This window comes from Pithys albifrons, chromosome 2 (genome assembly GCF_047495875.1).
Source record: "Pithys albifrons albifrons isolate INPA30051 chromosome 2, PitAlb_v1, whole genome shotgun sequence".
In the NCBI taxonomy this organism is placed as follows: Eukaryota; Metazoa; Chordata; class Aves; order Passeriformes; family Thamnophilidae; genus Pithys; species Pithys albifrons.
In genome coordinates, this window is record NC_092459.1 from 32,876,600 (window position 1) to 32,888,509 (window position 11,910).

Consider the following 11,910-nt stretch of genomic DNA (forward strand, 5'->3'; position numbering starts at 1 on the left):
AAAAACAGCCTCACACACATCTCCTGGCACAACAGAGAGAAAACCACACAAGCCTCATGCCATCTGCAGCAAATCAGCCCAGGTTGCGGAATGGGCTGCAATGGATCTGACAGGCAAAGGGACTCATCTTGCCTCATAACAGTGTATGATGAAAACACCATAACTCTTGAAGCTTGGAGGTTAGCCACAGGTTGGGCAGAGCTGTAACAGTAGCACTTCGGGAACCATCACACTTTGGCTTGCTTCATGGGAGTTTCAAATCTGTGTGCACAGGGTGTCTCTGCATACAGCTCTCACCTGGGTCCAATTAAGCATTTCTTTTGTTTCTGCATGGTGCCAGAGATACAGGCAAGCATCCAAGGGTGACAGATTTTGCTGCCCTCTTTGAAGGCTGCCTGGAAACTAGTGAGCAGCTTCAGACTAAGAAAATCCCACTGAGATCAAAGCTGAGATATTGTCAAACTGGCAGTATTCCTCCTTTCTGTGCACCTGGAGGTGGAGGATACTGTATTAGAGATAAATATATACATATTAATTTATTTGATATATGTGCTTTACCTGTTCAACGTAATGACCAGAGTTAGCAGTAGCTTTAGAAGGAGCAAGATTTACCAACCTTATGCAGGCACCCTTTATTTTGAGTGCCAATTTAACAGTGAAAACAGTGACATGAAGAGAAGACAGACCTGGGCACTAAGGGTATACAGTATAGCAAACCAGTCTGGGGAAGAGCTAGGCTAAATTCACAACCACCTGACACTGGCAGTTTATGAAAATACAGCTGTCTGAAATAGTAATTTTGTCTCTTTAATTTACCCACTTCCTATATTTGTCAGTTCAGTCATCTCTTTGAGCATTATTCACACCTTGTACCAACATTTGCATGACAAAAACCTTATCATTACCTCCTGTTTGATCACCTTGTCCAGGAGCACTGATCAGCGCCTCCGTTGTGCTCATTCCTCCATCAGTAGCTTTCTCCCATTACTTCTGGCCAAGTCAAGCCCCTTCCCCGATTTTGTTGTTGAAAAATTAGTTCTAATCATTACCTCACCTGGAGAAAAGAGGAAGCAGGGTCTGTTAAGTGACTGAAATGTATCTTATTCTTACTATTATTAACATCTGATTATATACTACCAAATACCTTTCACCTGTGTCAGTGTTGGACTGCTTGCTACTGTCATAGCCATAGCCAGCATTTTATAGTGGACCTGTCAATTACCAGGATTTTCCCACAATTACCTTTATTTTTGGGGGTTTTTTTATGTGGTTTCACATTGTTTTTCAGGACTGGCAGTACACAAAGCACAGAAAGTGGGGTTAGTGTGTGTGTGTGTCAAACTGTGGAACATGACAGCTTAGAGAAATTATGTGCATGAACCTTAGCTAAAATTATGAAAAAATGGGAGGGTTTAGCCTCCTTTACTTGTGTACTATTCCTCTTATCTGTACTAGTTTCAAGAAAAACAAGCTTTTGGAAAGATGCAGTCAGAAATGCCTTCTTTCACACTTTCTATACATATCTGGAGAACCATAAAGAAGAGCTTCAGTTTCCAATTTTTTCTTGTTCTTTACAACTCTAATGATTGAAGTGGGGTTACTTATAAAGCAAAGCATTTATTTCTTCTGTCATCTATCACTTTATGGTCTTACTGTCCAAATGTATTCTCTTTATTTGTGGGGCGGTGTGGGGTGGCATTATCTTGGAAAGGGCAGGGAAGGGAAGGCAAGGCAAGGCATGGCAAGGGAATGATTTTTTAATTATTATTAAATTAGTATAATTTTAGAGGAAAAGGGGTTCTGAATTTTGTTAATGTAATGATCTCTCAGCAGCTGAAACTGAGACCAGGGAAATATCAAGAAAAATAAATTCAAATTTGAGGTAGAAATGCAATAGTGTTTTCTTAAATTGGGTGTGTTATCTTTCATTCAAAACATTGCAAATAAAAACCGTGTCAAGTGACAGTTAGGCTAAACTTTCACAAGAGCACTGCAGTATGCACCAACATAAAACTGAGACTATCCACAAAGCTTAACCACTTGATTTCCTAAGTAACTGCCTTTTCTTCTAAGGTTTCAATTTGTTGAACAAGAAGGAAGTGGTAAGCCAAAGAATGATTGAAATCTATGATCCATCACCACAGAAGGAGGTGATCCATGGTCATTGCAAAAATAGAGTAGTAAAACAGACAGTGAGATAAACCAGATAGTGTGAGTACAGATGGTTGCTTATTTGTCCATGAATCATGAGAAAGTGGTGACTTCATGGCACTTAAAATCTTATAAAATGATAATACTTAGGTCTGCAGTTTTCATGTGCCCAAAAGACTGTGCAGGCTTTGCAATTGAAATTGCCTCTTCATGTTCTTAGGAAATAATGTGATTGCATCTCAGCTGCCCACATGGGGCAGTTATTTCTGGTGACCATGGATTGCAGGCACTTAGAGGGCAAAATATCCCTCTGAAATGCTACCTATATCATGTTTAGTGGGAATCACAGAATCACAGAATATGCTGAGTTTGAAGGGACCCACATACATCATTGACTCCAACTCCTGGCCCTGCAGAGGACCCTCCTCAAGAGTCACACCATGTGCCTGAGAGTATCATCCAAACACTTTGTGAACTCTGTCAGGCTTGGTGCTGTGAGCACTGCCCTGGGGAGCCTGTTCCAGTGCCCAACCACCCTCTGGGGGAAGAACTTTTTATCCAACCTAAACCTCCCTTGATACAACTTCAGGTCATTCCCTCAGATCCTGTCACTTGTCATCACAGAGAAGTCTCTATGTCTACCCCTCTTCTTCCCCTCACCAGGAAGTTGCAATAGCAATGAGGTCTCCCCTCAGTCTCCTCTTCTCCAGGCTGAACAGACCCAGTAACCTCAGACACTCCTCATACAGCTTCCCCTCCAGGCCCTTCACCACCTTCATTGCCCTCCTTTGGATACTCTCTAATAGCTGAATATCTTTCTTGTATTGTGGCACCCAACAGTGCACAGAATATTCAAGGTGAGGCTGCCCCAGTGCAGAGCAGAGCAGGACAATCCCTTCCCTCGACCAGCTGGCGATGCTGTGCCTGATGTTCCCCACAACATGGCTGGCCCTCCTGGCTGCCAGGGCACTGCCCACTCAGATTCAACTTGGCATCGCCCAGGACTCCCAGGTCCCTTCCCACGGCACTGCTTCCAGCATCTCATTCCCCAGTATGTATGAACATCCAGGGTTGTCCCATCCCAGGTTCAGAATCCAGCACTTTCCCTCTTGAACTTCATATGATTGGTGATTGGCTGGTCCTCTAATTTGTTGAGGTCTTCCTGCAGGGCCTCTCTGCTTTCAACAGTTCGTCCAGTTTTGTGTCATCTGTAGACTTGCTTTGTATCTCTTCTAATCCTGCATCCAAGTCATTTTATGAAGATGTTGAAGAGCACAGGGCCCAAGATGGAGCCCTGTTGGACCCCACTGGTGACAATTCAACAGTCTGATGTTCCCTCATTCACTATTGCCTTCTGTGCTCAACCCATGAGCCAATTGTTCTCGCATCACATGATGTGTTTATCCAGCTGTGGGTTGGACAGTTTGTCCAGCAGGATCCTGTGAGAGACAGTACTGAGAGCTTTACTAAAATCCAAAAAGATGACATCAACTGGCTTCCCTTGATCAGCTAAGTGGGTTATCTTGTAATAAAAGGAAATCAGGTTTGATAAGCAAGTCTTTCCTCTCATGAAGCCATGCTGGCTGTGACCAATGTCTGTGTTGTCTTCCAGGTGTTTTTCAATACCTCTCAGAATAATCTTCTCTATAACTTTACCAGGTACTGAAGTGAGATTGACAGGCTTATAGTTTCCAGGGTCTTCCTTCCTGCCCTTCTTGAAAATCAGGACAGTATTGTACAGCTTCTAGTCAGCTGGGACCTCTCCAGATTCTTAAGACTGCTCAAAAATCATGAGGAGAGGTTTTGCAATGACATCAGCCAGCCCTTTGAGGATTCTGGGATGAATCCCAGCAGGCCCCATAGATTTGTAGGGATCCAGCTGGAGCAGCAGATCCCGCACAATTTCAGGGGCAACTGGGAGCTGATCATTCTCACAGTCATGGTTCTTTAGCTCAGGGCACTGAGACCCCCTTGGTTTGTCACCTGTGTTGAAGACATAGATAAAGACAGCCTTAAACCTCTTGGCCTTGTCTCTGTTCCTGTTTGTGAGGTGATCATCTTCATCCTGTAACATGCCGGTGATATTTCTATACTGGTTTTTACCATTAATATATTTGAAAAAACTCTTTTATTGTCCCTCATATTTTTGGACATCTTCTCCAATTGAACTTTGGTTACAAAGAATTTTCTCCCTACAGCAGCAAGCTGCATCTCTGAATTCTTCCTATGTCACTTGTCCTTGCTTCCACTGGGCATATGAATTCCTTTTCTGCCTTATTTCCAAGAGAAAATCTCTGCTCAGACAAGCCAGACTTCTGCCTCACCTGCCTGACTTCCGACATTTGGGAATTGCTGCTCCTGTGCCTTTAGGAGGTGATGTTTGAAAAGTGACCAGCACTGATGAACCCCAGCACCTGCAAAAACATGTTCCCAGAGGATCTTATTTACTAATTCCCTGAGCAGCCTGAAGTCTGCTCTTCTCATGTCTCTAGTGGAGGTTTTGCTGGCACTTTTCCTCCTGTCAACAGAGATTTTAAACTTGATCACTTCATTGTTGCTTTGGCCAAGATAGCCACCAATGTCCACTTTGTTCATGAAATCCTGCCTTGTTGACAAGCAGCGGATCAAGGAGGACATATTTCTGAGTTGTCTCCCTTAGGATCTGTTCCATAAAATTGTTATCCAGGTTTTTTAGGAACACTGTTGCCTGACTTTTACCAACTATGCAATGCTCCCAGTTAATTTCTGGAAAAGTTGAAGTCCCCTATAGGGACAAGAGCAGTTGACTTTGAAGTGTCCCTTAGTTCCTCAAAGAATAATTCTTCAGAAGTCTGAGACATTCTCTTCCTATAGCAGTACCTATTACAACTTCTCATCCAAGGGTTTATCTCGGAGCATACCAGCAAATACTTACTTCTGTATGCCTGCAGTACAGGATTCATGCACAAACATACCCTCAGATACCTACTATACCAGTCTCATAATGTTCTCCCATGAAAACAGAAATAAATACTTGTGTAGAGGATGACAAAGGCTATTTTACTGATTGTTTTTAATAGAAAAAAGATTTATAAGAAAGAGTCTTGACAGGTTAAATACATTTAGGTCATAAAGCCATTTCTTGTGTTCAGCAGATCTAGAAATGACTGTGTTTTGGCATCTACAGATGACTGTGACTATGAACAAGCTGCCAAAGTTAATACTTGCTGTGTTATTCTTGATCAGTGACAGAAATGTATAACAAGCATTTATGGGCAATGCTAGCACTCCTGCAACAGAAGTAGAAGAAATCTGGCAAATGCTGGATATGATATGGAAGAGGTATGTATGTTTCCCTCTGTTTTATAGTTGTAGTGTAAGTCTTCTTTACCCAAATAAATATGGTTGAAGGCAGCGATTTTTAATTTCTAAAGTCTCCAGGATTGTACAACTACCTCTGGACTGAAAATCCTATTTCTTCACAAGAGACCCAGACCTTTTCTATTTCACTAAAAAGGATCCTCTTTTCTTTGAGCTTCTGCTTTGCTCTTCACAACCCATTCATATGAAGCAAGATTATGTTGAATAGTACTGATGAGCCACACTGAAAAGACTGAAAAGAAACCCCCCACCAAAATTCCACCTCTTCTGTTATCAGGAAAGGTAGCAATTTTATTTTCTTCCTGATAGGTTAGACACTTTCCTGCCCTTCTGCCCAAACAGGCACTGAAAATTCATCTAATATAATCAATATATCTTCTTCTGAACTAATTACTAACTGTGTTTTCCTCTTTGTCCAAGTCTCTCCTGCAGACACTGGTTGGCCTTGTCATCTCTCAGTTTCAGGACCTTTGACACAGGGGATAACAACCACATGGCTGAAGAAGTTACTTTCTACAGCCACCTGTCTTTCCCCCAATAAGTGGAGATTTCTACTTGATAAATCAGCTCCTGGACTACAGAAGTATTCAGCTAGCATATCAAGATGAATCTAAATAAACAGACCAAAAATTGTAGCAGCAAAAGATTTGCCCTTTTCTAGTGGCAATTTCAACATTGAAATCAGCTGCTCAATGACGAACTGCAATACACTTCAGCAGCTTCTAATCGCAACAAGCTCCTCTCAAATATGCTTCTTTTGCTCAGTCAGTGTTCACATGCCTACCTCTGATGATTTTGTATTCTCCAAAACTACTGATTAAAAAGAAGGCTAAAAAAATAATGTTAATTATAACAATCATTAGCAGAACTTTCTCACATCCAGAATCTCTTAGTTTTCCTTAATGAGAAGTTTCTCCTGAAGTGTTCTTCATTTAATATGAGTTCTGTTCCTCGAAAGAGGTTTTTTATTTTGAAAGAAAAAAAGCTAAGGAGGATTAATTTTATGTTTAATCCCAGACTTTCAAACTGGAAGAAGAGTTTGAACATAAAAGCTTATATATCTGATTCACTGTCTAACTTAAAGACTTCAGGTAAAAATCAAACCTCAGCAGAAATTATTTGTACTCCCCAGTGGAACTGGAACAGTTATAACCCAGCAGACACATTTACAAGCCTGGACACCCACTGGTTTTTCAGCAGGTTTAGCCTCTTCAGCATTTAATAATTTTCATTACTTGAGCCCTGGTAACTGGTAATCATAGAAAACAACAAGGGAATCCAGTGAAGAGGTCTTTCTCATCCTGCTATCAGAATTTGTCCGTGAAAGAAAATACTTTATCTCACAGATTTGAAAGGATAACCTAAAACCTGCAAGGACTATTCGAGAGATTTGAGTCATGTGCTCATGGACACAGCACCTAGGGGTATATCTGCATTTCTCAGCCAGAGAGGGCCAGTGTGAGAATCACACACTGGACCCTTGATCAGTCTCCCCATGAAGTCACTCCTTACCTCTACTTTGGACCACTTCAACAAGCACTCTGCTAGGCATTGTCCAAACATAACAGGAGGTGCTCTCAGTTCATAGTGGTCAAGGGTACATTTGTTTTGGCTCTCTCCCAACAGCACAGCTTTGTAACAGCACCCCAGTAGATGCTGCATCTTTGAACACACCACATCCTAAAGCGTACAACATATACCTTCTAATTTGTATGCTAAAAACACCCTTCTGGTGGGTTGTAACACAGCCCCTGTATTATTTCAAGCAGTCTGAACTGCAAAGAAACATAAATATGTCTTAAGGCCAGAGGGGGTTGAGGACAAATTAAAGCAAATTTATACTTATCATCCACTTGAGATGGTGCATTGAACATATGGTCTAAGTGTTTGATCTGTGCCTATGAATTTTTCAGCAATACAGGAACTGCATAATTCCCACTTCATCTTCCTGGGTGCCACAAAGTCCCAGTCTGAGGTTGCCCCTTGTAAAATCTGGTCTTTCAGGTTACAGCTTCTTAACATGGAGATGCGCACGTACGCGCAAGCTAAGCTATCATTTTACAGCACAAGAGATCCTCTGCACTAGCACATGGCATCTGCAATCAGGCTGTGCTTATTCCCTCTGGCTCTGAGGCCATCTGGCACTAGTGAAGTCTATTATCATCCAAAAAAGGATGCCCGCATCCAAACTACATGTTGGGCATGGTGCCCTGCCTGTGCTAATTCTCAAAACATGCCCAGGAACTGTTTGGAAGAGGCCCGAGCTGACTGCCCAGGGATAAGCCATTCCAGGGACTGCTCAAACAATTTAACAGTGTAGACAATGAAGCTAGGGACTAAGTCTGTCTTCTGTGCAATTTCCAGTTTAAGCAAAGCTGCAACTGCAACGATAAAGGCTGTTACTTTCATGGAGCACACTTCTGCCTGAGTGGTATAAAGTACTTCACACCTACTGCATGCTAGGAGTGTCTTTAGAGACCAAAAGGCTCCTGGAAGTCAAAATACACACAATTTTCTGTATCCTGGGATCACTGCTGACTGAGCACTCCGAAGTATAATAATGAACTGATAAAAGAAAGATGCATTTGTAATATTTGCAACTGTATGTTCAACACAAGAGATCTTCACAATGGGCAGACCTCTAGAGGAGCTTAGGCAAGCCAAGGTACCAGGGGTGTGTAAAGGAACAGGCTTGCATGAGCCAAGCCATAGAAAGCATTCAGCTGAATAATCTAAAGCCAAACACCGTTCAGGATGCTAGGGCATCATATCCATGGTGCTGAGCATGGTTTTCACTCCCTTGGTTTTCTGATTTGTGAGGAGACCACTTACAAAGAAAAGGGAAAAAACCAAACCAAACTAAACCAAACCAGAAAACTCAAAATAAACAGGGAGGCTTTAAAGGTTCTTCATGCAAACTATGCATCCTGTAGCCATTCTAAACAATGTAAGAAGTGCAAACAAAAAATCATATTCTCCCAGTTATCTGAGATTAAGTGTCAAGAAACTGGAATAAAAGTTTCCATAAACATAAATTGTTGTTCTGATTCTAGCAGTCATGATGATACCACAACAAAAGATGCTTTCAAAACCTCATTTCTTCTAATTCTTTTATTTTTCTTTTTATATTGTTCCTATGAAACTGCAGAGTATACTGCTTCTATAATAACCATAGGCATTTTCTGAAATAATCAGAAACATGGATGGCTTTAACATGTTCACTTACCAACATACACACATGCATACCCAAAGAACAGTGACATTTTACATGGCAATAGTCAGTGTAAAGAAACTTGAGAGTGGAAAGGATTCCCCTGGACCATGGGATTCAGCTGTCTGCAACTGCAGATGACCATGACATATGGTTCCAGACCTTTATCAGGCTCCATCTTCATAACTAGGTTATTTGCCTCCAAGACAGAGCTGTTTCTGAATTTTACCTCTCTGACAGTCAGAAACCTTCTGAAGTTACTCACAGCAAGTGCAAACCATTGCTCCTCATGCTATCATTGTCGTTGCTGAAATCAATCTCTTCCCCTCTTTGCTATTTAAATAGACAAGGCCTATCCCACTCCCAACCTTGGAACTAACCAAATCCCTTTATAATATATTGACACCGTTAATTATAAAGCTCTTTGCACTATTAAAGGCAAACCTTCAATAATTAGCACATATCTTTTGACATGAAGTTATCTCATCAAGATATCAGATTAGCTTGGCATAGTCTTCCTTTGGTAAGTAGGTTACGTTTTTTATCTTTCACTGTCATAACAAATTCCAGTGAATGAAAATCCATAGGAGTCTCAGAGTATTACTGCTGTACAGGTATTAGTTAACTGCTTTAATGAGTTGACTGCCTAAGATTTGATTAACTTACAAGTCTCAATGGGTATGTGTTCTTCTGTCTCTAAAGCAGAAGTGGTCTTAGCAGATTGTAAAACAAAAGGCAATTTTTTTCCCATTAGTGAAAACACCTTAAGTATATGCTTGGATGTAATTTTTAAAATCTTGCAAAATGAACATTTAATGGAGAAAGCTTCAGCTGCAAACAATTTATTCATGAATGCTATAAGCAATTTAAAAAAAAATTGGACTGGAAATTAGACTCTAACCATAACTCTAGCAGATCTTTGTCCACCCAGATTTACTGACAAATTTTCCAATTAGCACTGCAAGTACCCCTGATCTGTGTATGCTTACTGCTAAATCACATATCACGTCTTTCAGTGTCACATGAGACTTATACGGGTCGGTCATCTGAGCTTCTGACCGTGGGTGCTGCTTTCGAGTAAAACCGCAGGCAGAAATACTGTCACAATTATGCCAGTGCTTAACCTCATTTCAGTTCTTTTATATTTAAGTTTTGCTGTCTTTCCAGAGCTGTGCATCTATTACTACAGCTACTGTATTTGGGCTAAATTTCTGTATTCCTTCCAGTTTTGCATAAATCACAAGCTGTGCCTGGCTGGTATCCAAATTAACTTTTAATGTTGTAAGCAGCTTCCACCACTTCCATCAAACAGGTCTTTTCTTACTTCTGCCACCTATATGACCGCAATGATTTCTTCTCTCAGTTCAAGTATTTTTCTACTTTCCATAAAATTTCCTTAATATATTTCTCTGTGTATGTCTTTTACCTTTCTTCCAGCATCTACTTTATAACACTGCCAGAAAACCCTTCACTTTCCTTTCTTCTGGTATCTCGTCTTAATATCATTGTCTTATATTTTTTATAAAAGTAGACAAACATAAACACCAAGCTGCACATACACCTACGTATTTGCATTGATTTCCAGTGTAACTACATTATATACCTTTGCCATTTTTTCATGCTTTCCATGGTTAGTTCCATTTGGTTCTCTGTGCCTTATGTATGCAGAAATTCATTCAATAGTCTTGTGAAACTTAATTGGTAAACTCTTCAGAGTATGAACTATTTGCTTCTCTCACATTTGTCTTTATTTGATTTTGTAGAGTGCTATGCATGCCTAAGTTTGAAATAGTAAGTATAAGGGCCAATGCAACTAACTCGTCACACCCCAAAGTCACATGGCAGGTTGATTTTAAGGTTGTATATTCTGCATAAGGTATGTTTCCCACAGTCTGGGAACTGGATGGCTCCAGGGACTGGATTCATGCCTCTCTCTTAATTTAAACATAGTGAGGTATCAAATGCGTGGATGAATGTGGCATGTTGTACACATAAATTGAGGCTATTTGAGAGATGCCAGACAAAAGCAATATTTTGAACCTTTGTCGCCTTCAAGTGACAAAATTTGATGTGGACACAGTGTTCAAGCTTACATCACACACAACATAAAACTCCCATTGGCTCCTGGTGTTGCTTTGTAGACTCAATGAGAGTCTGCAGAGAAAACCTGTTCCTGGAAAACTTTCTTTGGAGCTGATTTTGTCATCAGCAAAATCACACACTTTCTGTTGAATGTCTGTGGTAATTCAGTAGTTCACTGCACAGAAACACCTCATGGGACTGATACCATACTATCTCCTAGTAACTTAAAAATGTTTCACAACAGCAGAATATTTACAGTAACATGTTATACATATCATTAATCCATTAAGATATCCTGTATTATTAAACTACCGTCCATCTCTAAAAAATTCATTTATTTTATGAAATCAAATTCTAATCTTTTTCTCAGAGCAGTTATACATACCTAATAAAAAAAAAAAAAAAAAAGAAAAAATCATGCATTACTGCAAGATTAATCAGCCAAATAGACAGAGACCAGAGATTACTTATGAGCTGTACACAAGGAACATTCTTCTTCCCATTTTGGAGGTGTACTCTGTAGCGATGTTGAATCCCCATGTTGAAGAACTCACATTTATTCAGGCCTCCCTTTTCCCACAGCATTTTATGTGCCTGCAGTTTGGAAGCTACAGCCCTCACCCTGTAAGCTAATGTGAGACTCGGTGCTCATTTAGGAATAGCTCTCAGGAGGAGCTGTTGAAGAGTCCAGCATAATGGGACCTCCCTGTAAAACCCAGCTCTCTGGAATCACTGGCATCCCTCAATCCCATCAGTTACAGATGGAGGTACTCTTCCCTATATTACTCACTGGACCATTCCACCACTGCAGTTGTCTTCTTTTCTTGAGCTACTTTGCAAAATGTTCATTCACTTATCACTGACAAAACTACAAATCAAGATTTCTTGTTTACTTTGCCCCTGTCTCCTGTAATCCTTCTCCATGTGCACACCGTCCTTTTCTCTCTTTTGTTGTTGTTATGCTTTGTCACTTATAAATAGACGTCTTTTTGTATCTGACCTTTGGTTTGCAAAGTCTTCTCCACCCTATGGCTCAGGAGAGGCCATTCTGGTCTTTCTGGTTTTGAGTTCTCCCAAGAATGCAATTTCCTTGGGAAAAGGAAAAA

At 40.6% G+C, this 11,910-nt stretch overlaps 1 protein-coding gene across 1 annotated transcript in view; it reads right to left on the reverse strand.

The window, feature by feature from the left end:
- TENT5A (terminal nucleotidyltransferase 5A) overlaps positions 1-975 on the reverse strand; it is a 99,659-nt gene extending 98,684 nt beyond the window's left edge. The window contains exon 1 of the mRNA XM_071548664.1: positions 906-975. The gene's annotated coding sequence lies outside the window, so the exon portion shown is untranslated. The remainder of the gene's footprint in view (positions 1-905) is intronic.
- Between the last annotated feature and the right edge of the window lie 10,935 nt (positions 976-11,910).